Genomic DNA, 26774 nt, shown 5'->3' with positions numbered 1-26774 from the left:
AGATCTGCAGTTATTCTAATATTTTTGCCCTTGTAGGTGATGGTTTTCTTTCGTCTGGCTGCTTTCAGAATATTCTCCTTCATATTAACTTTAGTGAAGTTGATTATGATGTGTCTGGGGGATGTCTTATTTGGGTTGAGTCATGCTGGAGTTCTGAAACTGTCTGCTATCTGAATGTCAGAATCTCTTGGCATGTCTGGAAAGTTCTCCTTCATAATCTCATGGAGAAGAGACTCTGTGCCTTGTGAAGCCACTTCATCGCTTTCGGGGATCCCTATAAGACAAATATTGGTTTTCTTCAAATTATCCCAGAGCTCTCTGAGAGAGTGATCTGTTTTTGCCCTCCATTTCTCTTCCTCTTTGAGAGTTTGGGAGCATTCAAAAGTTTTGTCTTCAATGTCAGAAATCCTTTCTTCTGCTTGCTCCATTCTGTGACTGAGGAATTCTACTGTGTTTCTCAGATCTTTGAGGGCTGCAACTTCTTGTCTCAATGTGTCAAAATCTTTGGTCATTTGGTCTTTGAATTTGTTGAATTTTTGAGATATCTTTTGGGTTATCTAAAAAGATAACCGAAAAGAGATATCTTTTGGGTTATTAGAATTTTGGAATTCTAATTCAATCTTATTTGCGATCCAGATTCTAAATTTGATTTCTGACATCTCAGCTATTTGTTTGTACATGGGATCTTGTACTGTGTCTGCCCCCATTGATCCTTGGGGGCGTTGATCTACTCTGACTATTCATCAGAGTTTTTCTGTTGATTTCACCTCATGATTGTTTTTCATCGTTGCCTCTGGCCGTCCTCAGACTTGGGGAGGTGTTTCTCCAAGATTAGACCCCAGCAGGATCACTCTATTGTTGTAGGGAGCAACCCTGTGTAGTTCCTCTGGGGCTGCCCCAGCCAGGGAGTTCGGGTTGTGGAAGCAGCTCCAGAGTGTGACACACCCAGATCCAGCAACAGGGCAGGAGGTGGTGCGCACGGTTCTGGGAGTGCCTGGCACCCAGTGACTTTGGCACAGAGAGCCCAAGACTCTAGCAGTCTCTGGACAGGAGAAGACTCTGAGCAGAGGCAGGGAGGGCCCCGGAGGGCATGCAGCTACCAGAGTCCCTGGCCAGACGAGCGGGCCGGTGGGAGGCAGGGAGGGTACAGAAGGGAGGACGCAGGGCTGCGCAGCTCCTGCAGTTCCTGGTCAGGGCATGCAGAGGCCCGGGGGGCATGGGTCACAGGTCGGGGGTTGAGGCACAGCTCTTATGGAGGTCCGGGCGGTGCCAAGCCTAGGAGTTTGAGGTTGCTATGAGCTGTGATGCCACGGCACTCTACCAGGGGCAACAGCCCGAGGCTCCAGTGTGCCAAAACCGGTCTCACTCTGCCCCTGAGGGTTAAGGCTGTAAGGCAGCTCAGTTCCCACCTTTAGGCTGCTCAGTCACTAGGTTACTAGCTCCCGCCTGATCCTTGCTCTGTGACCCTGAGGGCGGAGCTTGTTGGGGCAGTTCTCTCACAATGGCTCCCTGTGGCCCACAGCTGAACACTATTAGTTCTGTCCAGCTCAGAGGCTCAGTCTGGGGCCCTAGACAATGCCCAAAGTTCTCTGCACTCCTGCTCAAGCTCTCCCCAAAGGCAGTTCAACTGAGTGCCAAGTCCAAAAACACCGAAACATTTCAAAGATAAGGCCTTTCTGCTTTGCAGTCTTACTGTTGCTTGTACTTACAGCTGCCGGCGGGGTTAGGTCGATCGGACACACGCAACCACTTGCCAGTTTTCCACTGTTTTTGTCCTCCTCTTGGGGTCCAGAAGTCCCTTGCTGACTCCTTATATCCTCAAAGGGATGATTATAGGCAGACCCCACCAGCCAGAGATGTCTGGAATCTTATCTCCCCAGACTCACCATGCCCTGTTGCAGGGAGGCTGTTACTTGGCCGCCATCTTGGATTGCCCATCTAAAATTCTTATTCACGGTTGTCAATAAAGTAAATGAAAGGAATAGATTTCCCTGCTGTGTGATTTTAAGATCAAAATGTTTTAAAACTACACAACTAATAGTTTGGACTCCAAGATCTGTTTGTGTGACTTAAGTACTCAAAATGAAATAAATTTTTTTACTTAGAAATTCAAATGAAATCTTTTTCTTTTTCACAGATTTAAAATTATTAAATTTACAAAATAATCCATTATTATTATTATAATTATGAGACAGAATCTTACTCTGTGCCCTGGGTAGAGTGCTGTGACATCATAGCTCACAGCAACTTCAAACTTCTAGGCTCAAGGAATCCTCTTGCCTCAGCCTCTCCAGTAGCTGGGACTACAGGTGCCTACCACAATACCAGATAGTTTTTCTATTGTTAGTAGAGATGGGGGTATCACTCTTGCCCAGGCTGGTCTCAAAATCTTGAACTCAGGCAATCTACCTGTCTCAGCCTCCCAGAGTCCTGAGATTACAGGCATGAGCCACCACGCCTGGCCAATACTTTATTATTATTATTTTTAGTTATGTCCAGGAAAAAAACATCCTTAGCCATGTGAGGCCCTGCAGAGTGGTTTCTGAGCCCTGGAACTCTAACCTTGAGTCATTTGGATGATTCCTGGTTGTGGGGTGTTCTGTGCGCCCACCCTGGCTACTAGTGGCCTCCTCTACTGAAAAGGTGACAACCACGAGCCTTCAGACACCACCAAGCGTCAGGGGCCTGCAAAATCATCCCTACTTGAGTGTCACTGCCTGGTAGCAAGGGATCTTTAGAAACTGGGACATTTAAAAGCAGGAATCAGAATGCCGATTTTTGAGTAAACAGCCTTTGAACCAGCGATGTTATTTCAATCTAGGTTCGGAGTGTAAGGTTGTTAGCACAATCAGTCTGAGAGTGGAGTTACTGTGATCGAGCCTGAGAGAGGGCATGGGGGAGAGTGGAACCCAAACCCAGGGTGACTGACCCTCTAGTTCGTGACCGGCTCATGTGCAGCTCCAGGTCCCCTTGGTACCCGTTCTGTTTATGAGGAAGGTTTCAGTAAAGCGTTGCAGACATGACTTGGTATGTGGGTTGTGTCACTCTGACCTGCAGTGACCATCTGTTCTATATTCCTGTCTCACTGCTCGCTCTATGACAGCAGGGATTTTGAGTGTTTAAATGGTCGTGACGTGGATACAAACCGTGCAGAAGGGTTTGCAGGTCACCAAGGACACTGCTCCGAGTTCACAGGCTTCAAATGACGTCTCTCTGGAGCTTCTGGATAGCGCATTCCACCCGCCTCAGCACAGGGCACTGCTGTTTCAAAAGGTCAGTTAGAAATATTCTCTCTTTTTTATTTATATTCAAAGTGGAAAGCAAATCTAGTGCTGATAAGGTTAGACTCTGATCCTTGAATCACCAAAGCCTTCGTAGCACATACCCTTTAAATAAAATCTCAGCAAACAGGCCCAGCCAGCCGCAGACGGAGGAGGCCAGGGCGTCAGCACTCAGAGCCACAGCCGGGTGCAGGAGGCCTCACGGCTGATGAATAAACATCAACATGATGAATGAATATCAATAAATGTTGCGTGTGGTGATTAATCACCTGGTGATGAAAATAATTGCAGGGTCACATTTCTGGATCAGTCAAATGTTGGAAACTGAAGACAAGAGAGTATGCTTTGCCTGTGGGGACTGTGAGGCCACCTGGACATGGAGCCCTTCTCCTCACTGCTCTTCATCAATATCCTAGAAATTAAGGAGAGGTGGAGACTGAGGACCACCAAGACCTTGACCCCATCATAGAAATTGGCCAATGAATATGACTAAAGGCCACAGTTACTGAATCTTAACGCTGCTCTACAGTTGACAAATATTTACTGGGCACATTTTCTGGCTGACACACAGGGCTTGGCACTGAGGGTGGAACACAATGAGTCATACATGGGCCCTGGTCCTCAGGAAACTTGGGTGGTTTTGTGAAAAAGACAGTCAATAAGCAGGTAAATCACTAAATTTTCAAAAAATGAAATCCTGGTGAGTGCTCTGAAGTAAACCTGGTGGAGAAATGGCCTCGTTGGGGGCGGAGGGGTTGAGAACCCCACTGAGGATGGAGGAAGAGAGATGCAGGAAGCGTTTATGACGAGACAGGCCAGCACATAGAGTGCCAGCACATAGAGGCAGCACGGCTCTTACAAGAAGGACCCCGGGCACTGCGTGAGGTGTGCGGCTCCCGAGAAAGGTGGCGGGTAGTGGGAAGCCAGGCACCAGGTCACGCAGGCCTCCTGGGCCACAGAGGGGAGCTGGGCTTCTCGAGCCTGTGTAGCAGGTGCGGGGAGGACTGGAAGAGCTTTCAGGGTCTCATTGGTGAACACCAGGGCACCAGGACAGACAGTCAGGCATGGTGGGCAGGAGAAGGCAGGAAGCCCCTTGGTGGGGAAGGGCCGCTGTGTGCTGGGGCTGGGGCAGCAGGAGGGGGAAGTGGCTGGCAACAGTGGGTCACTCAGAGCATTGGTAGAGTGGGCCAATGAGATGGACTTTCGGGGGCTGCTGGGAGCAGATGAGCCACAGGTTCTTTGTAAGCAGGTGGGTGGATGGCTGGGCCTGGATGGAAATGAGGAAGGCTGGGGACAGGGAGAGAGGTAAGAGGTCTGTTTTGAATACAAATGAGATGTGCAGGAGTCTCTGAGGTAGAGGTCACCAGGAAGCTGGACACTCAGGCTACACCTCAGGAGAACATATAATGGTGGGGGGTGCAGGATCTGAAACTATGGGAAAGGCACAGTCACGTGAGGATGGTCCCAACAGAGCCCTATGGAGCCCTCATGCTGGGGGTGGGGACAGCCTGGCTCAGAGTCACACCTGCAAGGGGTCAGGCCGCTTCAATCAACATGATACAAAGGTCAACAGCAGACATGTTCCTCTCCTCTTGGAGGCTACCTTCCAGCCTTAACACGTTTCAGAAACATGCAATGGAGTGATTGAGTTGAATGATTCTGAGAAGTGAGAAAAATGGGGACGCACATGTTGTAGGATTTGGCACCAAGGAAGTTTTTGGCGATGCTGAGCAGTCCCAGCAGGGTGCTCTGACAGAGTGCTCTGATGGAGCCACATTTGAGCAACACCGTTGTGTCCAGGTGGTCCAGGTGTTCCAGGGAGTGAGGGGTGCCGTGCTGTACACAGATGAATGTCTTTGAGAAGTTCAGCTTTGGGGAGGGAGAACAGAGTCCTCTGCCTGGAGGCCCCCAGCTTGCTGGAAGACGGAGGGGAAGGATACTGTGGAGGCAACGGAGAGGCGAGCCAAGGCAGCAGCTCCTGGAGAAGCCGGGATGGGGGCTTAGAGTGGGCACAGACAGATGGGGTTCAGGCAGAGACAAGGGAACCAGAGGAGAGGACGGGGCTGGCGCAGGCAGATTTATAAACGTGGAGTGGGGAGGGTATGTCCCCACACAATGGCATCTAAGGTATCGATGAAGCATGACATCAGGTCACAGCCAGAGTAGGAGGCAGAAAAGAGGGCATTTCAGGCTCCACGCGAGAAGACAGCAAATGGGCATCAGGGAAAGCTGAACAAGTTGTGGAAACACCGCCGGCCAGAGCCGCCTGCCCTCTGAAGGCTGCACTGGAGAATTCAGAGCAGTGGTTTTCAACCACTGTGCTGCCAGAGGAACAAACTTTCAAAGATCATTAATTAAATTATTTTTGAAAGTTCGAAGCACAGTAAGTGTATCCTTTCTTTACTTTATTTTTAATAAACATAATTTAAGTGTGCCACAAAAGTTTAACTGTACATTCAAGTGTGCCTTGATATAAAAGATTGAACAACACTGATCTTGAGTGAAACCGGCTTGTGTCATTTCCTCCAATCACATTGACCAGTTGAGCTTGTGAAGAGGGTGGCAGAGTCAGCCAGGGGTGGAATTTGTGGGTAAGCAGGGAAGAGACGGGGTTGACAAGGTAGTTGGTGGCAAGTGTTACAACTTAAACATGGGCAAAGAGGAAAGTGGAGGAAGAGGGGGCTGCCAGCAGAGAGCCAAGACCCTAGAGACAGGAGGCCAGTGTGCCCTGAAGATGCTGCGCGCGCAGCTGGGGCATGTGACCCCCAGACCGTGAGCACCTGTGGCCGCAGGGGGCTCCAGGCAGGGCTGACCTTAGGTGTCCCAGCGGCCCTGTTTCTGATGGACATCCCCCCCTCTAGTTACCTTGGGATCATCCCACTTCACCTGGTTGTCAGGGTGATGACTTCTGCTACATGCAGCTGGAGAGGATGGCCCCAGCGTGAACTCTGAACCTGCTCACTGTCTAAAGTACCTGCGTGAGTAATGTGCTGTGCATCATGTAAAGAAACGAGGCGTTTAACTGAGATAAAACCCCGTCCCTGCAGAAAATGCACGTTGGGATGCTTCAAATGGGGCTTGTGATCAGGGGAGAGGGCACTGGAGCAGAGTCAGAGGATGAGAGAGCAGGTCTCCAGGTAGCCTGGTGGCACCATCCTGGGACAATGTAGGGAGAGGGGACAAAGACAAAATGGTGGTTTAAAACAGCTTCTTCACCCTGCAATTTCAAATTCTCTGCCTCCCGACCCAAAGTGCCATTTTCCACAGACTCTTTAAAAATGCAACTTGAATGGAAATCTTCCTACCACATTTCAACATGGCAGGAACTAAAGTCTAAGACAGACGTAGGTTTCTGGAAGGTTGGCATTGCTTTTTAAAATGATCTCTTTTATCCTCCTATACATTCATTTGCAAATAATTAAATATACACACACACACACAGAGTAGTAACTTTAGGAATAGCAATGTTCCTGATAAGGAGAGTAATAAACTGGAGGAAATTAAAAGAACCCAATACGGCCCATCACAGATTTTAATCAGGAGACAGAGAATATCCTCTGATCCCTGTTATGAAGACCCCCTGTGCCAAAAATCATGGCAGAAATGGGACAATTAAAATAGATGTGGGGAGGGTGGCAGATACACAAGCTGGCACAGGAAGGCTGCAGGGCAGAGCAGGCAGCCCCAGCAGAATTCAAATGAGGGATTCAAACTAAACAATGGCGGAGCCAAATGGGCAGAGGAGCAGGGAGCTGGGGGAGCCTTGCGTGTCTGCCTGGGCAGACCCGGGAGGCCCGGGCACCTCATCCTCTGAGTCTGTGCTGCTCTCCCTGGCAGCCTCGCGTCTCTGCCAAGGAGCCGGGGTGCTGAAGATGTGACAGCCCATTGGCCATGATTACTCCCCCATGGCTCCTCTCCCCATGCTGCCTTACTGAGCAGACAGATCTGATGGTGCCTACAATGTAGCAAAGGACTAGACGGTTTGACTTGCTTATTAGAATAAGTCTTGTGCTCAGTGATAGATGGGCTCCTGACAAATTGCTCACGGCAGCAAGCATTTAGCAGCACCATGAATGTCTGAGTCTGGAGAATAACCTTATTCTGAGATACTTATTAGCAGACGCTGTAGACAGCCTCTTAATCTATTACCCAGGCTACTCGAGCAGAGGGGGGATACTGGGGCTTCCTTCTCCTCCAAATATGCCCACCAAACCGTGGCCATGCTAACTGAGGTCCTAGTGCATGCCAGACCTTTGGCTACATTTTCCCTTCATTAAAAAATACCAACACAGTGCCTACTATGTGCTCAGCTATAGGATGTACAAGAAACCTTGTCCTCGATGACCTTGACATCTGTGCCACTGGCAGGTGGCAGAGCAGGTGCTGGGGCCCTGTCAGTGGCTGACAAGGTCCTGCGTTCATATAAGGTGGTGTGGTGGGATCTCTCTGCCATGGTGGGAACGCTGCAGAATCTGTGCTGTCCAGCCAGGTAGCCGCGAGTCACATGAGCTAGCACAGCTAAAAAACTAGATTTTTTCCTCCAATTTTAAATTTAATAAATAGGCATATGTACCTAGCACCTACTCTACTAGACAGTGCAGAAGGGAAACTATTAAAAGGCTGATGATAGTAATCATTTTAAAGGCAAGAAAATTCTGCAGCTGGGGGTAAACTGGCAACACCGTGGGGGCACTGGAGAAGCTACCTGGTGGCTTCTCCCCAGCCAGGCCGCTGCTGCTTCTGGGATTTTTCCGTCCTCAACACCACCCCAAGGGCTTCTCTGGGGCTGGAGGGGAGGGATGTCCTGGGCTGGGACAGAGTGGCTTGGGGATTTCTGGTCTGCCAGAGCTGTGCTTAGCCATCCACCAGTGCGGGCCCCACACAGAGCCACGCCTTGCTGCTGCGCTGGACAGTCAGGAAGCCCTACAGCCCCACCTGGCCCAGAGACAGGTGCTCACCCTGGAGAGGCCGAGTCAGGGAACCCTCAGCAGTGCCCACAGTGGGGCACTCCATGCCCACTCCAAGTCTCCATGTTCTCCCACAGAACTGGGATCATAACCCCTTATATCAGGTCGTTCCTTAACTTTTTAAAATGTCATTTATCTTTAGATCACCAAGCACTCAGCTTCATTTCATTTACTTTCACAGAAACAGTCTGTGTTATTATGGAAAAGTCAGAATAGACAGAGAAGGGAAGGCAAAAATGCCTACAGTCCCATCATCAGCGCGCTGGCCGCGTCCTCCAGGCACTCCCCGGCGGCCAAGTCTGCAAACACGCCAGCCGCCCACTTCTTTCTTTTTCCTTTTCAAATAAAAATCTGTCTGATCGCTCTCAACACACTCTTCTGAGTCCTTGTTTTACTGCTAACCAAAAGGTCACAAATACCTTTGGAAACATGCATTTATTTTAAATGCTTTTCTTTTCAAAATTCTGAGAATGTATCTGAGAACACACACGCATTTTAAATTCTTGCCTAACATCCCCTTTTCTTGACATACTCTAATTTATTTACTCAACTCCTTATTTTGGCATATTTGGGTTGTTTCTAATATTTTACAATTACAAATGACAGCATAATAATGTCTATGTACATAGACATTTGACTATTTCCTTTTGAAAAAGTTCTCCAAATAAATTTCTGGGTAAAAAGACATACACATTTCGCCATGTTTGAGTCATATCACTAAGTGGTCCTCTCAAAAAAATAGAAGGTGTCAGTTCACTCCCAGCCGCAGAAGCTGATCACGAGGCTGCCTTGTCCTGTGCTCCTGGTCTCCCCATGATTTCCCTAGGCCCTCACAGTCCCCACAATCCCAGTCGGCTGAAATGAAGTTCCCGGCATTTCAACCGCCCGCCTGTGAGTATTCGTAGACAGCTAGCACATCTCTCCAAGGTTTTATCTTTTAGTCTAAATATTTCACATCCTCAAACGACTCCTCACAGGAAATGGTTTCTAACCCAATTTGTTTGTGGCCCTACTAAAGCAGTGCCCAGATGCAAACAGCAAAGTTGACAACGTGGTAACTGTCATTCACTGAGCACTTGCTGGGTGCCAGTTAGAGTCTGTTCTAAATGCTTTAACATGATTTGAATCCATGATCACTGTTATGAACTGAAATGTGCCCCCTCATTGTATGTTGAAGCCCCAACAACCAGTGTCACTGTATCTGCAGATGGAACCAGTAGGGGGTGACTCACACTGAATGAGGCCAGAGGATGGGGCCCTGATCCCACAGGATGAGTGACCTCATGAGGAGAGAGCCCAGAGGGCACCCATGTGCTGTCTCCCCCCCACCTCTCTATCTGTCTTTCCCTATACATGGCACAGAAGAAAGGCCGTGTGAAGAAACTGTGAGAAGGTGGCTCCTTACAAGCCAGCAGAAAAGCCCTCACCAAGGAACCAAATGGACCGTGGCCTTGAGTTTGGATTCCTCATCTCTAGGACTACAAGAAAATAAAGTTTCATTATTCAAGCCACCCAGTCTGTGGCGTTTTGTTATGGCAGCTGGACCTGAGACAATCCTCAAAGCCATCTCATAAGGTGGTTCTTGTCATGAGTCTGATTTGACAGGTAAGGACTGGGAAACGGAGGGGTTGATCAATTTAACATCCTAACACATCTGCAAGTGCTGAAAGAGGGATTGAGCCCAGATGAACCCCCTCCAGAAGCCACACACTCAGATTCCCTGGTGTCCGTGCTGCCTCGGATCTAACAGGATCTGTCTAGTCCTTCCCATGGACCAGAGTTAATGCCTCTGTCAATGCAGCTCAACTGGCCTTAGCTCATTTGACAACTACATCATATTAGTAACTTATTTGTGCTCAGTTTCAAAAATCTCTAGGTTTTGTTTCACATATGCTTTAGTGGAGCCATGACTTCCCCATATCTAAATTGCAGTTGGGATTTTTGTGAGCAAACACACTTAGCTTGTTGGGATTCTACCCAGTTATAGAATCCCCCTAACATGTCATGCGTGTCAAGGTCCCTGAGTGCCACATGCCTCAGGCATCACTGTCGGCCTGCAGTATAACAGGAAGGGCAGCCTGGGGTTGGTGGGTGGGGGTTTGGGGGTGTGGGGTGCATGGCGGCTGGGGGGAGCTGAGAAGGCCTGCCTGGAGGCACCCACAGATGGGAGTTGACCTGTTTTATTATGCTTTTACCATTACATTTTTATATGAAATTTTATTTGAAAAACAGGTTCCATGACTTTTTAAAAAACGTTGAAGAACCACAAACATTCTAAATCTGTCTAGTGATTTTATAAAAGGCCTGAGAGGTAAGAAGTGACTTATCAAAGGTCCACGGTGGAGGCTGGACTTACACTGGAACCTCAACTTCATCCTGACCCCACCAAGGAGCCATTGAGATGGGGCTCACTCCCTTTGTGGGTACAGCAGAGTGGAGGCCGCAGCAGAGCGGAGGCCGCCACAGTGTGCAGTACAGTTTGTATGCTGAGGGTCACCCTCTGACCTTAGGTGGGTTTCAGCCCTAACCCCATCAGTCAACAATGGGAAAGACAAGTGGTAACCAGAGCACAGGGTGTGCCCCCTACACAGCTGGCCAACAGTGATTCAGAAGTGTGCCTTCTAGGCACCAGCACCCGAGCTCCTCACTAGTGCACTCTGGAGTGCCCAGTGTCCCCTCTCAGGAGCCCTCCCAATCCCTTGTCTCTCTGTCAAGGACCCTACCCTGGTCTGTTCTTTCTTTAACTTTGTTCCATTTAAACTTGTCTATCTTTTCAGTCTTTTCCTTTCACTATTAGCAGAATGAATGAAAGGCCTCTTGTGCCTAATTTCAGCTGGTGGTATAAAAACAGCTCAGGTGTTTGCAAGGGCATGCTCATGGAAGCCTGCACCAACTCATGTCACAGGCGGCCCCTCCTGAGTTGCACCAGGCCTAGCCCTGCCATGGGATCAGCCCTCTAACTGCCAATGGGAGACAGAGCCCACCCCAGGGCAGCAAAGTGACACCTGGGTAGCTGAGACAGGCAGGAAACATTCAGGCACTTGATTCTTGGACAGTCCCAGAAGCATCAAGGTTACAAAAACTGGAGGGCAAATAAACAAGGCAGATTCCTTTAGTGACATCAGCACTCAGCCCGGAGGTGGGAGGGAGTAAATATAGAACCACAAGGGAATCTTCTTGATTTACAAGTGTTTTCACAGTATCTCCTGGTAATATTTTTAGTAAAGTGTGTTTGTTTTCTTTCTCTGGGGTTTAGAGAGTTAAAGGAAGAGGATGAAATCTCAGTTTAATAACATTTAACATCTAAAGATATAAATACTGGGAATTAAAATAAATGATAATTTTAGGATTGGGACTAAAATGCCCCAGCCTCCAAGAACCTGCAATGTGCAAAGGAGACAAAACAAGTGAGGTCTACTAGACTCTTCTAAAGTTACAAAAATCAGACAATTAATTAAGGCAATAATTTTAGTATAGAAACTAAGACTCCCTGCACTTTGTAAACAAATAAAAATACAGCTGTGCAGGTCCCAGCACTTAAGAGTTTTACTACTCAGCAGCCAGAGCCTGTGGCCATTTGAGTGTATGGAAATGTGACATCACTGCTTTGGGCCTAACTCTGGGTCTGGGGGTATTCGCTCAGGTGACATCCCGACCTATCTTGGACTTGAGGTACTCAGGTGAAATTCTGGCCTAAACTTAATTCAGAAATGTAAATTAGCATATGTCCATCCACTGTGGATTGAGTGGAAATTAGGTCAAAGTTGTAAAAAGCACAGTGGAGTTAAGTGTAACCATCAGCAGCACAGCCGTCTGTAGCAGAGCTTTCTGTAGCATAGATATATGTAGTGTAGCCATCAGTAGTGTAGACATCAGTAGTGGCCATCTGTAGAGTAGCCGTCAGTAGTGCAGACGTCGGTAGTGTAGACGTCAGTAGAGTAGACGTCAGTAGCGTAGCCATCGGTAGCGTAGACATCGGTAGAGTAGACATCGGTAGCGTAGCCGTCAGTAGTGTAGCGGTCTGTAGCATAGACGTTGGTAGTGTAGACGTCTCGTCGGTAGAGTAGCCATTGGTAGTGTAGACGTCAGTAGTGTAGATGTCAGTAGAGCAGACGTCGGTAGCGTAGCCATCAGTAGTGTAGACGTCAGTAGTGTAGATGTCGGTAGAGTAGACATCGGTAGCGTAGCCGTCAGTAGTGTAGCGGTCTGTAGCACCCATTGTCACAGTGTGTTAAACGTTTATAAATCTAGAAGACATTTGACTTCTTTCATTCTTTGAGATAATAGATTACATATTTCATAAATTCTACCCCAGGATGGTGTGCAAGCATGCTGGTCTGCTTGGGCCACTGTAATAAACACCACAGACCCTGTGGATTAATCAGCAGAAACGTGCTGTCTTGGGCTTCCCAAGGCCAATGGTCTCCTCCACGGGGCCGGCAGGGTTGGTCCTGCAGAGGTCATGGGAGGCGCTGTTCCAGCTTCTGGAGGTTGCTGGATGCTTTGGCATTCCCTGACTGGGTTGGTCCTTCAGAGGTCGTGGGAGGCTCTGTTTTGGCTTCTGGAGGTTGCTGGACACTTTGGCACACCTTGACTTACAGGCATGTCACCTGCTCTGGACCTCTGCTTTGTCTTCACGTGACACTCTCCCTGTGTGCACGCCTGTCTCCAGATTCCCCCTTTTCATAAGGACAACAGTCAGAGTGGATCAGGTCTGCTCTAATGACCTCATTTTAATTTGATTATTTCTGTAAAACTCTATTTCTAAATAAGTTCTGAGCTACTGAGGCTTAGGGCTTCAACGTATGAATTGGGGAGGACACAGTTCAACCCAGAGCAGTGGGTAATCCTGTAACATAAACCAGCTTCAGTTTATCTTTGCCCAGCACCAGCCTCTCTACTGTAAGAAAGTGACTATTTACAACCTGGAATCTGTATCTTCCCGTCTTGTCATCTTTTACACAGTAAATGGACCTTGTTTCTTTTGAGCATGTCCCAAATTCTTAGCGATGTTGGAATGAGGTGGAGGATTAGAAGCAGAACATGCTTCTTTAAAAGGGCAGCTGTCAGGAGCCCGTGTTCCTGGCCAGGGTCTGAAAGGGAACCGAGAGGCCCAAGTTACTCATTAACCATGAAGGGCTCTTGAGTTCCAGGAAGACAAGCGCAGCACGTTGCCAGTAGGCAAAGCTGGAGACATGGGGGCAAATAATGAGACTGGAATAAGGACCGGGGAGCCCATTCTGATGGGATTCAAAGATTAAATGTATGAAGAAGTGGGAGGGAAGGCGCACCAGTTCCTTAAGAAGCAATTCCAAGGAACAGGTGTAGGAGTAGAAGGAATTGGGAAGTGAGACGCACCCCCGGACACCTTGCGTGAATGCTAAAGTGAGCAGGCAGCACGCTGGGGAGAAATGGCCTATTTCGCAGAGCCTCAGGCATTGCTCCTGGCCGGGATATGCGCAGGGATGGTGGTCTGCTCTGGGCTGTGAATTCTCTGATTTTCCTCCTTCTAGGGGGTGGGACTTAAGTCTCCTTCCCTTGGTGAGGGCTGAACCTAGTTACTCATTTTTGATCAATAAAGTATGAACTGTGGAGAACAGCACATTTATAATGAAGAGATCTGCAGTTTCTACCAGCTGAGGGCCAGGGCGAGCAGGATCCACATCAGCGCTGAGTCAGGCTGGTGCCAGGCGCGCTCCGCACACAGGCCTCTGTGCATTCTGCCCCACTCTGCAAGACCTCAGCCTGGCGGCAGAAACCCGGAGGGAGGGACCTCCCAAAGGGCCTGCCCAGGACTCTGCAGAAGGGTCACAGTCATGACCCCGAAAAGGACCAGAACACTGACAGATTGGAGGAAACTCTGGAGACACGACGGCTGGATGCAATGTGGGTCCTGGACCGAGGGAGGGGGTCCTGGAAGCTCCTGCTGCCATCTGAATAAAGTTTTTGGTTCAGTTCACAGCGCTGTAGGCAGGTTAACTTCTCAGTTTCAATAATGTTCTGTGATTATGTGAGATTTTATTGTCGGGGAGTCAGGTGAAGAGTGTATGGACAATCTGAACTATCTTTGCAATTCTTTTGTGTAAATCCTTTATTATTTCAAAATAGAAAGTTTTGTTTGTTTGTTTAAAAAAAAAAAAAAAGACGTGGTGGCTCACGCCTGTAATCCCAGCACTCTGGGAGGCCAAAGTGGGTGGATTGCTTGAGTTCAGGATTTCAAGACCAGCCTGAGAGCCCCATCTCTACTAAAAATAGAAAAAACTAGGCAAGTGCTATGGTAGACACCTGTAGTCCCAGCTACTGGGGAGGCTGAAGCCAGAGGATAGTTTGAGCAGAAGAGTTTGCTTTTGCTGTGAGCTGTGAGCTGTGATGCCACAGCACTCTAGCAAGGGAGACAAAGTAAGGCTCTATCTCAAAAAAAAAAAAAAAAGGCTTTTGTAAGTCAATTAGACCTTGTATATAAGGTCTCCACTCACTCCTGTTTGCCTCCTGCGTGTGACACTGTCTCACTTTAACCATGAATGCCATCTGACATTGAGTCCCCAGGAGAACAGCCTGTGGATAGAGGGTCCCGGAGGCAATGAACTCAGCTGTTCTAAGGTACCCAGCAGGCACAGGGGCACACAGGGCCACCATACTTGGAAAAATTAATGATTGAATTTATTTTAAAATCAGAATAAAAAAGAAACTTTTAGGTTGAAGAAAGTATTTTAATGGGTAATAGTAGCATTCATTTTAAAATATCATTTCTAATCTTTCTGTGAAGTAAGGGGCCCACAGAAGTCAGAATGCAGCCCTGGAGCTGACATCCACGTGCAGGAAACTAAAATCTGGACACAATTGTCCTGGTGTTATAGAGGGACACCGGAAGGACAGAGTGTAAGGACGTGCCTCTCAAATAAAATATGCCTCCCAAACTGCATTTCTGGAGCCCATGGCTGCATGTAGGGTCTCAGTGGCTCCCACAGAAAGTTCTGGAATCTAAGCCAGGAGCAGCATAGGCCTGGACACTCCACACCATACTCAACCAGAGTAGCACCACTTAAATTGCTTCTCAACTGATAGAATTATAACATATTATTTGGAAAAAAAAAAATTCTGCTGCTAACATTTTTTGAAAAAACTCCGAAGTAAGAACTAGGGAAATGCACCAAAATTTTGTATTAGCCCTTGGGATTCAATGCTGAGAATTCTAAATACAAGAGAAAATGAGGTGGTTATACGAAAATTTTTGAAATGCATTTGGCCTTAACAACTTAATGTAGAAATAACTTAATTTGTCGAATACCTAAAAACCTGTATATGTTAGTGGCAATAACGCAACCCAAGTTTCTAAGCACAATTTGAATAGAAAAGCACAAAAAGTAGATGCTAGAGAGACATGTGATTTAGAAACTCAATAGTTCCGGGCAGAGACCCTCTGTCTGTTTCGATTTTCAGCAGGTAAAAGCTAAGTCCATTACATGTGGATGTTAAGTTAAAAGTCTGACAGGATATTATAGCCAATCTCTACCTCAAATGACAGTGAGTGTTAAATGGGCTCACACAGCAACGCCTCATTTTCCAATGCAGTCAAAAGAAGTTAACTAGTGACCCAGCTCAATCCACGGTGACCCCAGAACTGCCTCTGGATCTCAAATACTCGGCGTTCCATCTGAAAACCTGGCTCTGTGAACCCAAGACTTGTTGTTTGACTGCCTGAGATAAGACAGTGGGGTTCTCATACACAGGAAGCAATGGAGACGCTCCTTTGCAGTTCCCACCCATAGAGTGAGAACACAGGATCCCCAGTGAGCAACTTTCCTCAGTTAGTGTCTTAAATTCCCCAATTAATTGCATGTTTGAGACTAAATCCCTCTCCCGCCCTTTACCTACAGGTCAAAAAGGTCACTGCCGCACACTCCCTGGTGGACACTATTTCTGTATTCAGTATTCAAACATCCGTATCGTCCTGGCCTGCCTGGGTGTTCCAGACGTAGCAGCCGTGCATCTGAGGCTGAGTTCTGCCAAGACATTTTTTTTCTGTGGTAGCAGTCTACAGAATTATAGAGCTTAAATATTAACATGGTTAAAGTGCTTCATTCTTTGTTAAAAGGCAGTGACATGCTCAGAGACTGTAAATCTACACTTAGTCCTTCTGTACAGTGTGAATGAAAAGTACTTGGCAAGTCACTAATTCTTGACAGTGTGGCCAAAAGGTGAGCCAATCCACAGGGGACAAGAGAGAGGACATGCTTCATCCTGCAGAGATCCTGGGTACTAACGGTGGAGTCCTGACTGTTCACAGTGCAAAGTCATCCTGAGTCAAAGGACGAGTGTGTCGGACGTAAACCAGACCCGAGTTATACCTTAAATCATTTGATTCTACTCTACCTTCCGCTAAAATCACACCTAGAGAATTCTTATTGGATGAGATATTATTAAACTCTACGACATTTCCAAAATTGGTGATAACCACCACTTCCCTGGTCTTAGTTCCCTAACACAAAATCTATGAACTGACTGTGAGCTGGCGGCCAGTTGACACCCCTCACTCCGCCCCCTGTCAATTATTCCCTAAGAGGGCAAATGCGTTCAGCAGACTCTTAGATGAATACATATTTGTTGTTCTTTGAAAAAAACATCAGGAATTATGATGTCACAAGTAATCACTCCAACTTGACTCAGCAACTCGAGCTCAGCTTGTGAGTGGGCGTGCTTCTCACCCGTGATTTCGCTAAGCATCACACCAGTTTCCTCAGATGTCATCATTATTCTGGGTTCATGAATGAGAATATTCAGAAAATATGTGAGTTGGGCAAAATCGCAGCTATTCGTTTAGTGGTTTCTGAGACTCATGTCCCCCTTTGAGAATAATTCTTGTAACACTGACTCCCTCAAAGGGTGTTTTAAAGATTACGTGAAATTATGTATCATAGCCCTCTGTAGAGTGACTGCCATGCACTGCACATTTAGGAAAAGGTGCTCAGTACCAGAATGTTTTATTAACTAGAAGACGCCATCACCCCAAACAAGCTACATCCAAAAAAAACCTCAGATAAACATACCCAGAGAAGTGAAGAAATGCATTTAAGGGCAGTGAAGTCTGTAATTACACTCCCAGGGAGAGTGAAAGCTGTTTTCACAATGATTTGACAGCACAGAACAAACTGCTTTCTTCCCTCTCCCAGCCCGGTGCTCCACGCAAGGCAGTGAGATCTGAGAGCCAGGCAAGCCAGGGGAGTAAGAATCATTACGGGCCCAGATGGAGAACCACGGGGACGGGCCAAAAGCTTGTCAAAACTTCAACATAGCTTTTTTTAAAAATCTCAAAAATAATTTAACCACACAATTTTTAAAATAAATTCTGACAATTTTCTCAAATAAGAGCTGTATCTACAACAGCCCTGATTTAAAATATATTTTATGCACTCATGTGTCTAAAATCAACTTCCTTCTGCACAGACTGCCATGTTTTTCCATAGCAGATTATCACAGATAGCATTCGTAAAAGAGCCCACCCATAATATGTTATTTAAGAAATATTGATACTTTCTCAGAGTTTTTCATTTGTGTCACTCAGTTTTTCAAGGCAAACATTCTCATTTAAGGGAGACACACAAGAGCCTGGACTTTATTTATTCTTTTCAAGCATTTCTTTTCAAGTATGTACAATCAGTAGAAAGTACCAAACGTTGTGTTTGCATGTTGACGACCAAGCAGGACAAATAAGAAATATTTGTCCCAGTTCTCCAAATATCCTAAACAGACTCCAAAAAGGAAGAGAGAGACACTCAACAGAGCTCTCTAGATACAGCCAAGTGACAGGTGAACCTGCAACTTCACTGAGAAAGGAATAACTCATCTCACTTGCTCAACTCCTAACTTAGACTGGTTGAGCCTCAAGAAAATGGCTTGGGGTTTCCTTTGGTGGGGGAATATATATGTTTCTCTTTCTAGAAATTGTTTTGTGCAAATGGTTTGCATTGCCTGCTTGCAAGTGTTCATACCCACTCCAGGGATGTTCAAAGATATCGATCATGCACAGGTCTTTAGCAAACGCTGAAATTAACATTTTCAAGAATAGTCTGAATCACAATAATAAAGCACGTATCCATTCAACAAGTATTTTAGTACCTTCAACATACAAGAATTCTGTGAAGTCTTTGTACAAAATAAAGGTGAGTACCACATGTCATCTATGAATTTGTGATCTGGTTATGAAAGAGGGTGCAACTTATGTAAAACTATGCTCCCCCCCAATACAATGAAGGTTAACAGGCATCAGAGTGCTGAGATTTGGAGAAGAGAAAAGGGTGTTTGGGGGCAAATGTTGGTGTTCAAATCCTCGTGGGCTTTTAGAGTCCTTTGTTCTTTCCTATTTTTTCCTTTTCTTTATATATATGATTTTCTTTTTCTCAATTCATGTTTTCTGTTGTTGCTGTCATTTCTGTAAAGTAAGGGTATTGAATGGTCTTATTTTATAGACATTAAAGTTATGAAAGCAATTTTCTGATTAAAAATCAAGCAGCAATGTTTATTCAGAAAGAAAAAGTTATTTAAAATAGATATTAGACTCAACATTCTAACATTTAGGAGACGGATTTGGCAACACATATTAAAGTATAGGAAGTAAGAATACCAAAAACTCAGCAATTCCCTTTTATCACAAAATTTTACTTAAGATGTGAACAGAGACTAATTGGTATTCAGAGAGTTTTAAACATGTCTGTTCAAATGCTGCTTATAACAGAGAAAAATTGGGTTAGGGCTGCATGTGAGAGCATAAGTAGATAAATACTGATCATAGACTGATCCACAGCCATTAAAAGTTACATGGTAAAGTGGCGCCTGTGGCTCAGTGGGTAGGGCGCTGGCCCCATATACTAAGGGTGGTGGGTTCAAACCCGGCCCTGGCCAAACTGCAAAAAAAAAAGTAGCTGGGTGTTGTGGCGACACTTGTAGTCCCAGCTGCTTGGGAGGCTGAGGCAAGAGAATCACCTAAGCCCAAGAGCTGGAGGTTACCGTGAACTGTGATGCCACAGCACTCTACCTCTCTAAAAACAAATAGCAAAGTTCACATTTGCAATCTCCTTTGGAAGCCTAAGTATTCCAACAGCCTCCTTTCCCTGAATGCTGAAATATCTCCTCGGGGGGAGGAACCTGTAGATTTGACTTAACCATTTAGAGAGAAAAGTCCACTGGGTGGAATGACCGGCCCCAGGTTTCTCCTCCCCACCCACTAAGCATCTGTTCAAGGCAGCCCCCTGAGCCAACCACACACCCTGCCTCACCTTTTCTCAACTGCCCCTCTAGAGGTTCCTCGATTTAGCCCCTGAGATGGCCCTGGTCCCCCTCCCTGTCTTCCACGCCATCCTCACTCATCAGCAGTCCCGACGTCAAGGAGAGATCCCAGGACAGAGGATCGCAGAGTGGGCTCACCTTTCCAGCTCTTAACTAATTCATGAGACAATTTCCTGTTAGCTGAAGACGAAAGAGCTCCATCTAGCCATGCGGGAAACAGAAAATGCATCCCAGATGCCAGCAGGAGGGGGCCTGTGAGCCACCCTGCTGCTTGTTCAGAAGATAGCTGTGGAAAACTGCAAACTTCAATCCCTCTTTTAAAATCACAAGGACTGTTCCCACCTGCTGTGTGTAATAAGACAATCTTGACTCGAGACATTAGAGAAAAGCTTGATAATACCCTGTACTTCTTCAATGTGAACCCAAATTTCAATTATATTTATTCTTTTTCTCTCCCCAATGTATTTTAAGAAGAGCGTTTGGTAAGGTAAGACAGATGCAAGGTTGGCAAATATTTGAATTCAATTGTATTAATTCCTGGTGACTACATAGGAAGAAAGTCAACACCATTCTGCAAAAAGATGTCAATACAGCTGTGGCCAGCAGGGCACCTCGGCCACCCTTGCCACTTGCCAGCCACGCAGGGAGCACAGTCAGCGAGCAATGAAGGCTGTGAGTGACTCTGCAGCAGTGCAAGTAATGGGACCCCTGCCCAGCACCAGGCTGCAGTGAGGCTCTGCTCCAAGATGACATCCAGTTTGGGACAGAGCACCGCACCCTTCCCACTGCAGGGAGAGGCTGCCAGGCTGCAGAAGGTAAGAGAGAAACCTGGGGCATCCTGGCAAGTCTGGAAAGAGCTGAGCTGAGTCATCTGACATGCGGCTGCAAAGCTGGAAGCCAATGTTGGGTGTCCTGTGCGTGTGTGCAGAAGTGGCATCTGCAGCCGCAGGGCATGTGTCCTGAATGCTGGAGGGATGATGTGGGGGAGCCACGTGGCCACGGCTGCTAAGAAAAGGCTCTTTCAGAAGAGGATTTGCAGAAGGGACATGTGGAGCTGTGAGGCTCCAGCAGACGCACACCTGCCTCCAGCACGCACTTCCTGAGAGCTCAGGAAGGGGCTCTCCAGCCAGGAGCAAGTTTTCTTTCTACTAAGGTTGTCTCAGGTCACCCACCCTCTGTCCAGCACACCGACACTCAGGCTCATCTCAGTCACCTTGCCATCCCCTGCAATATCCCTCCAAGACAGTTGCCAGATGGGAGCCCTTCCTGTCCTGCGGGCAGGTGAGGTGGCCCTGGGAGAAATGGGAGCGGAGCAGGGCTGGAAAGAGGTCAAAGTGAACTAAAATAGATGTTTTAATCAAAAGTCACATGGAATGTTACCAGCCTGCTGGCCTCGAGAAACGTTCCGCTGTTCCTCTTCGCGATGCCTGGCTCAGTGCTCCCTCGTCCGCACGCCTTCCCACGAGCAGCAGGCAGAGAGCGCGGAGGGACGGAGGGACGGATGGACGACGGCCGCTTCAAGCTCAGGGTCAGTGTCAGCACCTTGCTCTGCTGTGTGAGGCAGCCCAGCTCAGGAGAACAGCCTGACACACCAGGAGTCTGGGACACATGAGCTGACATACTCGGGGTCGAAATCCTGACTACACAATTGTCTTCCCCGGTGCGGGGGGTGTCCTGGAGAGGAACGGCTACAAGGATTTGAGGGCAGGAAGTGTATTGGGGAGATTCCCCTGGGAAATAATGGGGGAACCCGGTGAGTAAAGGAAACTGAGTGAGCTGCACCACCAAGCCCACTGCCACCTGCCACCTGCCACCACGGGCAGCTGGAGATGTATTCTGCTGAGGACCTGGCTGGGTCGGACACCCAGAAGGTCAGGGTATTTATACACCAACTCCTGGCAGTCTCTGGCTTAGGGCCACACCAGGGTGTGAAGGGCCCCAGTACTTCTCACCTGTTGTGAGCAAAGCGGGCTTGGCCAGAAAAAGCTCCAGGCCCAGAGAAGCAAGTGGCAGCAGGTAGAGGCTAAGCCTTCCCTGCCAACAAGGTAAGGGTCAAAGACACAGGGCAAGTGACCCCCACACTGCAGCCTGAAACTCCATGTTATTGGTTGGAAATGTATTGTGATTCACAACCAAGCCCCTCTCTCTTCCTTGTCCACACGGTTTCCACTCCCCAATCCAGCTCCTTTCTCCCAAACTACTCTCTGACACCCAGACTCTCCAAAATACTTTCCCCCAAACAAAGGATGTTGACACCACTGCACCCACTGAAACCACTGAAACAGTTAAAGAGAGATTCAAAATGACTCTGCTTTCAATATCATTAGAAAATATTTTATTTCCAAGTTCTCCGAATGTAAGTCAGCGTATGTGAGTATCATGAACAAATCACAGAAAAATACATATTTATGTCCTTTTCACAGAACATTCCACAATAATTAAATCAAACCTTAAGACACTGTTTTTCGATGTTTTTCATCTTGAGGTACATTTAACTTATGGTGATTTTAAAAAAAGTTAAAAGTATATTATAAGAATATACTCACTATGCTTTGAACTTCTTTGAAAAATAATTTAATTAATGTCCTTAAATTTTTTCGTGGCACACCTAAGATCCACTCCGGGCACAGCAGGTGCCATGCCCCCCTCCCTGTTGAACATCACCTGCTGGATGTGGGAGGAGTAGGTGAAGAATGTCCTCTTAGCCACGAACTGTGCAATGGGACCTGTCGCCTTTCAGACCTGTTACATCTGGGGGTCAGATATGTCAGCATTTTTATACCGTCAAATTCCCCAGCACTGGGCAGCACCTGTGGCTCACCGGCCCCATATACCGAGGGTGGCAGGTTTGAACCGGCCCCAGCCAAACTGCAACAAAAAATAGCCCAATGTTGTGCTGGGCGCCTGTAGTCCCAGCTACTTAGGAGACTGAGGCAAGAGAATCACCTAAGCCCAAGAGCTGGAGGTTGCTGTGAGCTATGAAGCCACAGCACTCTACCTATGGTGACACAGTGAGATTTTGTCTCAAAAAGAAAAAAAAAATTCCCTAGCATTTAGCAAAGAGGAAGAGGGATGGTGGGAAAGACAGTCGAGGTTACAGTGACAGTGGAGAAGACGGTCCAGGAGTACAGAAGAATGAGGGTTTGTTCAGCAAGGGAGTGGGCCAGGTACAGAGATTTGAGAGGCGGAGACTGTGGAAGAGCCCTGAGAGGGACGCCACAGAGGGACATGCCCTGACCGTGAGCAGTGCCCCGGAGCCAGGACAGAGGCAGGAGGAGGAGGAGCACAGCACAGAGACGTGTGAGCTGGGGCTGGGGTCTGCGGCCTGTGCACAGGGGTCTGGGGTCTGCTGTGCCTGTGCTGGGCTGTGGGGCCCACCTGCCTGGACAGCAGCCAGAGGAAAAGAGTTCCCGGCAGGTTCCAGTTCCATAGTTCTCACTCAGCAAAGTTTAAGCCAATGTGAGCACTCCGTTCTCTTGGCCGCAGAAAAGTTTTTATTTCTAGGATTAACACATGTGCGCACAGCACATTTGGCCACCTGGTGGAGGGAAGCAGAGCGCACCGCAGGGGTCAGCCCACATGTGTTAGTTCCCTGCGTGCTCTGTACAATTGACTACCTATTGACATTAAAAAGTAACGTTTGTCCACATGCGTCATTCCTATAAAAACAGGCTCAGGATTCGGCGCACGTGCTCAGTCGTTAGGGTACCTGCCACATGCACCAAGTGGGTGGGTTCAAATCCATCGGGGCCTGCTAAGCAACAATGACAACAACAATAACAACCAAAAAAAAAAAAAAAAAGCCAGGCATTGTGATGGGCACTTGTAGTCCCAGCTACTTGGGAGGCTGAGGCAAGAGAATCACTTAAGCCCAAGAGTTTGAGGTTGCTGTGAGCTGTGACACCACGGCACTCTACCAAGGGCGACAAAGTGACACTTTGTCTCAAAACAACAACAACAGCAATAGGATCTGGTTCCCAAACAATTATGATTTGTGCTGCATGTACAAACAGGAGTGTCAGGGATCGTATCTTTGTTCCTCTCAGGTTCCATAAAATCTCAGAAGCGTATCACAACCACCAAAGTGCTCTCCTTGGTCAAAGTAACTTAGTATGTCATTAATAGGCTGATGCTCTCTGCAAATATGCAGCACAGCACAGAATGCTGGTCCCCAACACAACTGGAATTGTTTCTTCTGAGTTTCTTCAAGTGAGGGAAAAAAATTAAGACAAACTTTCTTTTCTTTAGGTGTCTGGCACAGTGAAGTGGACTCAAAAATACCACTCATTTGATCCAGGTCGGAGTTTCCCAATTAGAACGTTCTGTTTCTTTTGACACCAAAAGCAGCTTATTATCGTGTGTGTGTGTGTGTGTGTGTGTGAGAGAGAGAGAGAGAGAGAGAGTGAGAGAGACAAGGGGACAAGGGGCAGGAGAGAGCCCACCCATGTCTGCAGAATATTTTACAAAGATAAGCCTACTGTTCTAAAGAGCATCTGTCTACTTGAAAAGCCTCATAGCTATCATCCTACAGGGACACTCTAAATTTTTATGGCAATTGCAGACCAGGCAAAGTGATTTGGGCCTGAAGTCACCTGTGTTGGGAAGGTCCCAGGTGACGACTGAGGGCCCTTGACATCCACTGGGGTCTCACATCCCCACTTGGCTGGGCCATAGGACCAAGAGATTTGGTCTAACATGTTTAGATGTTGCTGGGAAGGTATTTTATTTTATTTTATTTTATTTTATTTTATTTTATTTTATTTTATTTTTATTTTGGATAATAGTTATATTGAGTTAAACAAATGACCTTCCACAGTACTGGCAGGTGTCATCCAGTCCATTGGAGGCTTTTAAAAAAAGACCCTTTTCCCCCAAGGAAGAGGAGGGTCCAGCAGACACCTTCAGGTTGAACAGCAGCTGGGTCTTGGCTTGCTGGGCGGCCCTGCGCATTTGACACCTGCCACTGCTCACAGTAGTGTGAGCCAATTCCTTAAAGTAAAACTCTCCTTTCTCTTTTTCTTTTTCTTTCTCTCCCTCTCTCTTTATAAGGAGAAAAAAACACCACACACACACACACACACACAATTGGTTCTGTTTCTCTGAACAGTCCTAACACACTTGCTCATCCATTCCCAGAAATCTACAGTTCTCACTGCCCCAGGCCAGCAGACTGTGTGCAAACATGACCAGTTTGTTCTCGCCCCTTCACCCCCTCTCTTGCTGAGCACCTTGGGACATCACCTACTCCTTGGGGTGGCCCATGCTCTTCACCACCCACGGCAGGGCTGGGCTGGTGGCAGTGGCTCAGGAGATTAACTGGGGCCTGAGGGACAAGTGAGGGCTCAGAAAAATAAGGCCCAAAGGAGGCCAGCAAGCAGAAGCTTCTAGCAGCTGCTAGCACAGAAGTCTGGGAGAGGCGTTTCCTAAGAGGAAAGTGACTCTAGATATTAAAAAACATCCTAATAATTGATGCCATTGGTTGAATTCGGCCCATGGGTCAGGCAGTGTTCTGAGAGACTTACAGATCGTGCCTCACCTCATCTCCCCATGGTGCCTGGGGTGTGTTTACCAGGATCTCCATTTTACGCACACAGAGAACCAGAGAGTTTCCCAGCAGTTAACCTGACTTCCCTGGTGACATGCTGTGACGTGGAAAACCCAGTCTCCTGAGCCTCCTCTCAACCAGCAGACCAAGAGCTGGTGATGTCTGGAGACCCCAGCAGGTGGCAGGAAACAAGATCCCTTGTTGGGGCCAGGAGGACTCATAGATAGCATCTTTGCCAAAGGAAGACAGGTCCCTGGTCCCTGCAAAGGGCTCTGTCTTGGAGAGCCAGCCATGGGAGCTGGAAACAAGAGGTGGCAGGAACACAAAAAGTTTCATGTATTTTCTGCTTATGAATAAATATGGTGGGTGTGACACCTGCACTCTCCACTCGGTAAGGAGGGACACCGCCTTACAGACAGAAACGGGGTCGTGCTGGCCAATGAGAAGACCACAAGGCCAGCGGGGCAGCGCCCAGCAGCCGGCGCTGAGGAGCGGGTCAGCGAGTATCGTGGGCATCACAGGACTGCAGAGTCTTCTTCCTTCCCGAGGTTGTGGGTGGAAAGTTCCAGTGGAGTGCTCACCAGGCTGCGTCACACTGTAACATCCTGTTCTCCTGAGCAGCCTGCTTTAAAGGCACATTCATATCGCAGGGCTCACTACTCACGGAATTTCAGACTGCTTTGCGGCTTCTCTTTATGCCTGAAATACAGGGAATATTTGGGATTTTTAAAATGTCTTTCATTCCTGTGTTGTGAGGGGAGGCATTGTATCAGAACCTTTTGTACGCTCAGCTAATGGTCCATAATAAAGTCCCTTCATCAATCAGCTGTGTCTGTATTCAACGTTGTAAACAACTGATAGTGATCTCTGTTGCTAACAATAGGGTACCAGGCTTAGTTACCCACAGCCCGTGAGAATAGAAGAAGTAACCAGGCCCAACCGCCAAATAAGAAAATGAGTTTCTAGAACTCTTGAGAAGGCAAGCAAGCTACCTAACCTGTAACCCATCCATCAATGTTGTCTAATCGGGATTTCTTCATGGCCTCGTGAGAGTTTGTATTTCAGCCGCTCCTGAAGTGCTGTAGATGAAGGAGCTCCCTGCCATGGTCGAGGTATTGTGTTTTATCTCCACTTTATTATTTATGTGTCAACTCAGTACCAGAGTGGCCTCTGAGGACTGCTGGAACTGGGACGCTGCTTGGAGTGATGAGGCGTGAGATATAATGTAGATAAAGCCACCTGTCAGCCCGGACGCCCCCAGCCGGCATGCAGTCTCTGCCACCAGCTCCACTTCCACCATGTGGGTAAAATCTGTCCTAATGATCAAGGAGACATACCACTGAGTCCAATTAAGGTCTTTACTCTTTTAATGTCTGGGAAACCTTATTTCAATAGGTCATTATCCCTGGACATATCCGCTTACTGAAGTAATAAAAGAATAAAAATAACTAGAAATGTGGGACTGATAAATAAATTCAGACGGATCTTAAACATGGTACCACTTTGCCAGTCTATACAAAGATGGAGTTGTTCAGATCAGCTTATTGATCGCTGGAGGGAAAGCTGATAGATTCTTCTTCGATTTTAAAATCTCAAAGCTATACCATCACAAGAATTGGGACATGTTTAAGATACATTTGGCAGTTTTTGTTTTTTGGGTTTTTTTTTAAGTGACAGAGTCTCACTTTGTCGCCCTTG

The sequence above is a fragment of the Nycticebus coucang genome, chromosome 15 (genome assembly GCF_027406575.1).
Source record: "Nycticebus coucang isolate mNycCou1 chromosome 15, mNycCou1.pri, whole genome shotgun sequence".
Classification (NCBI taxonomy): Eukaryota; Metazoa; Chordata; class Mammalia; order Primates; family Lorisidae; genus Nycticebus; species Nycticebus coucang.
Note: the sequence above shows the minus strand (reverse complement) of the source record.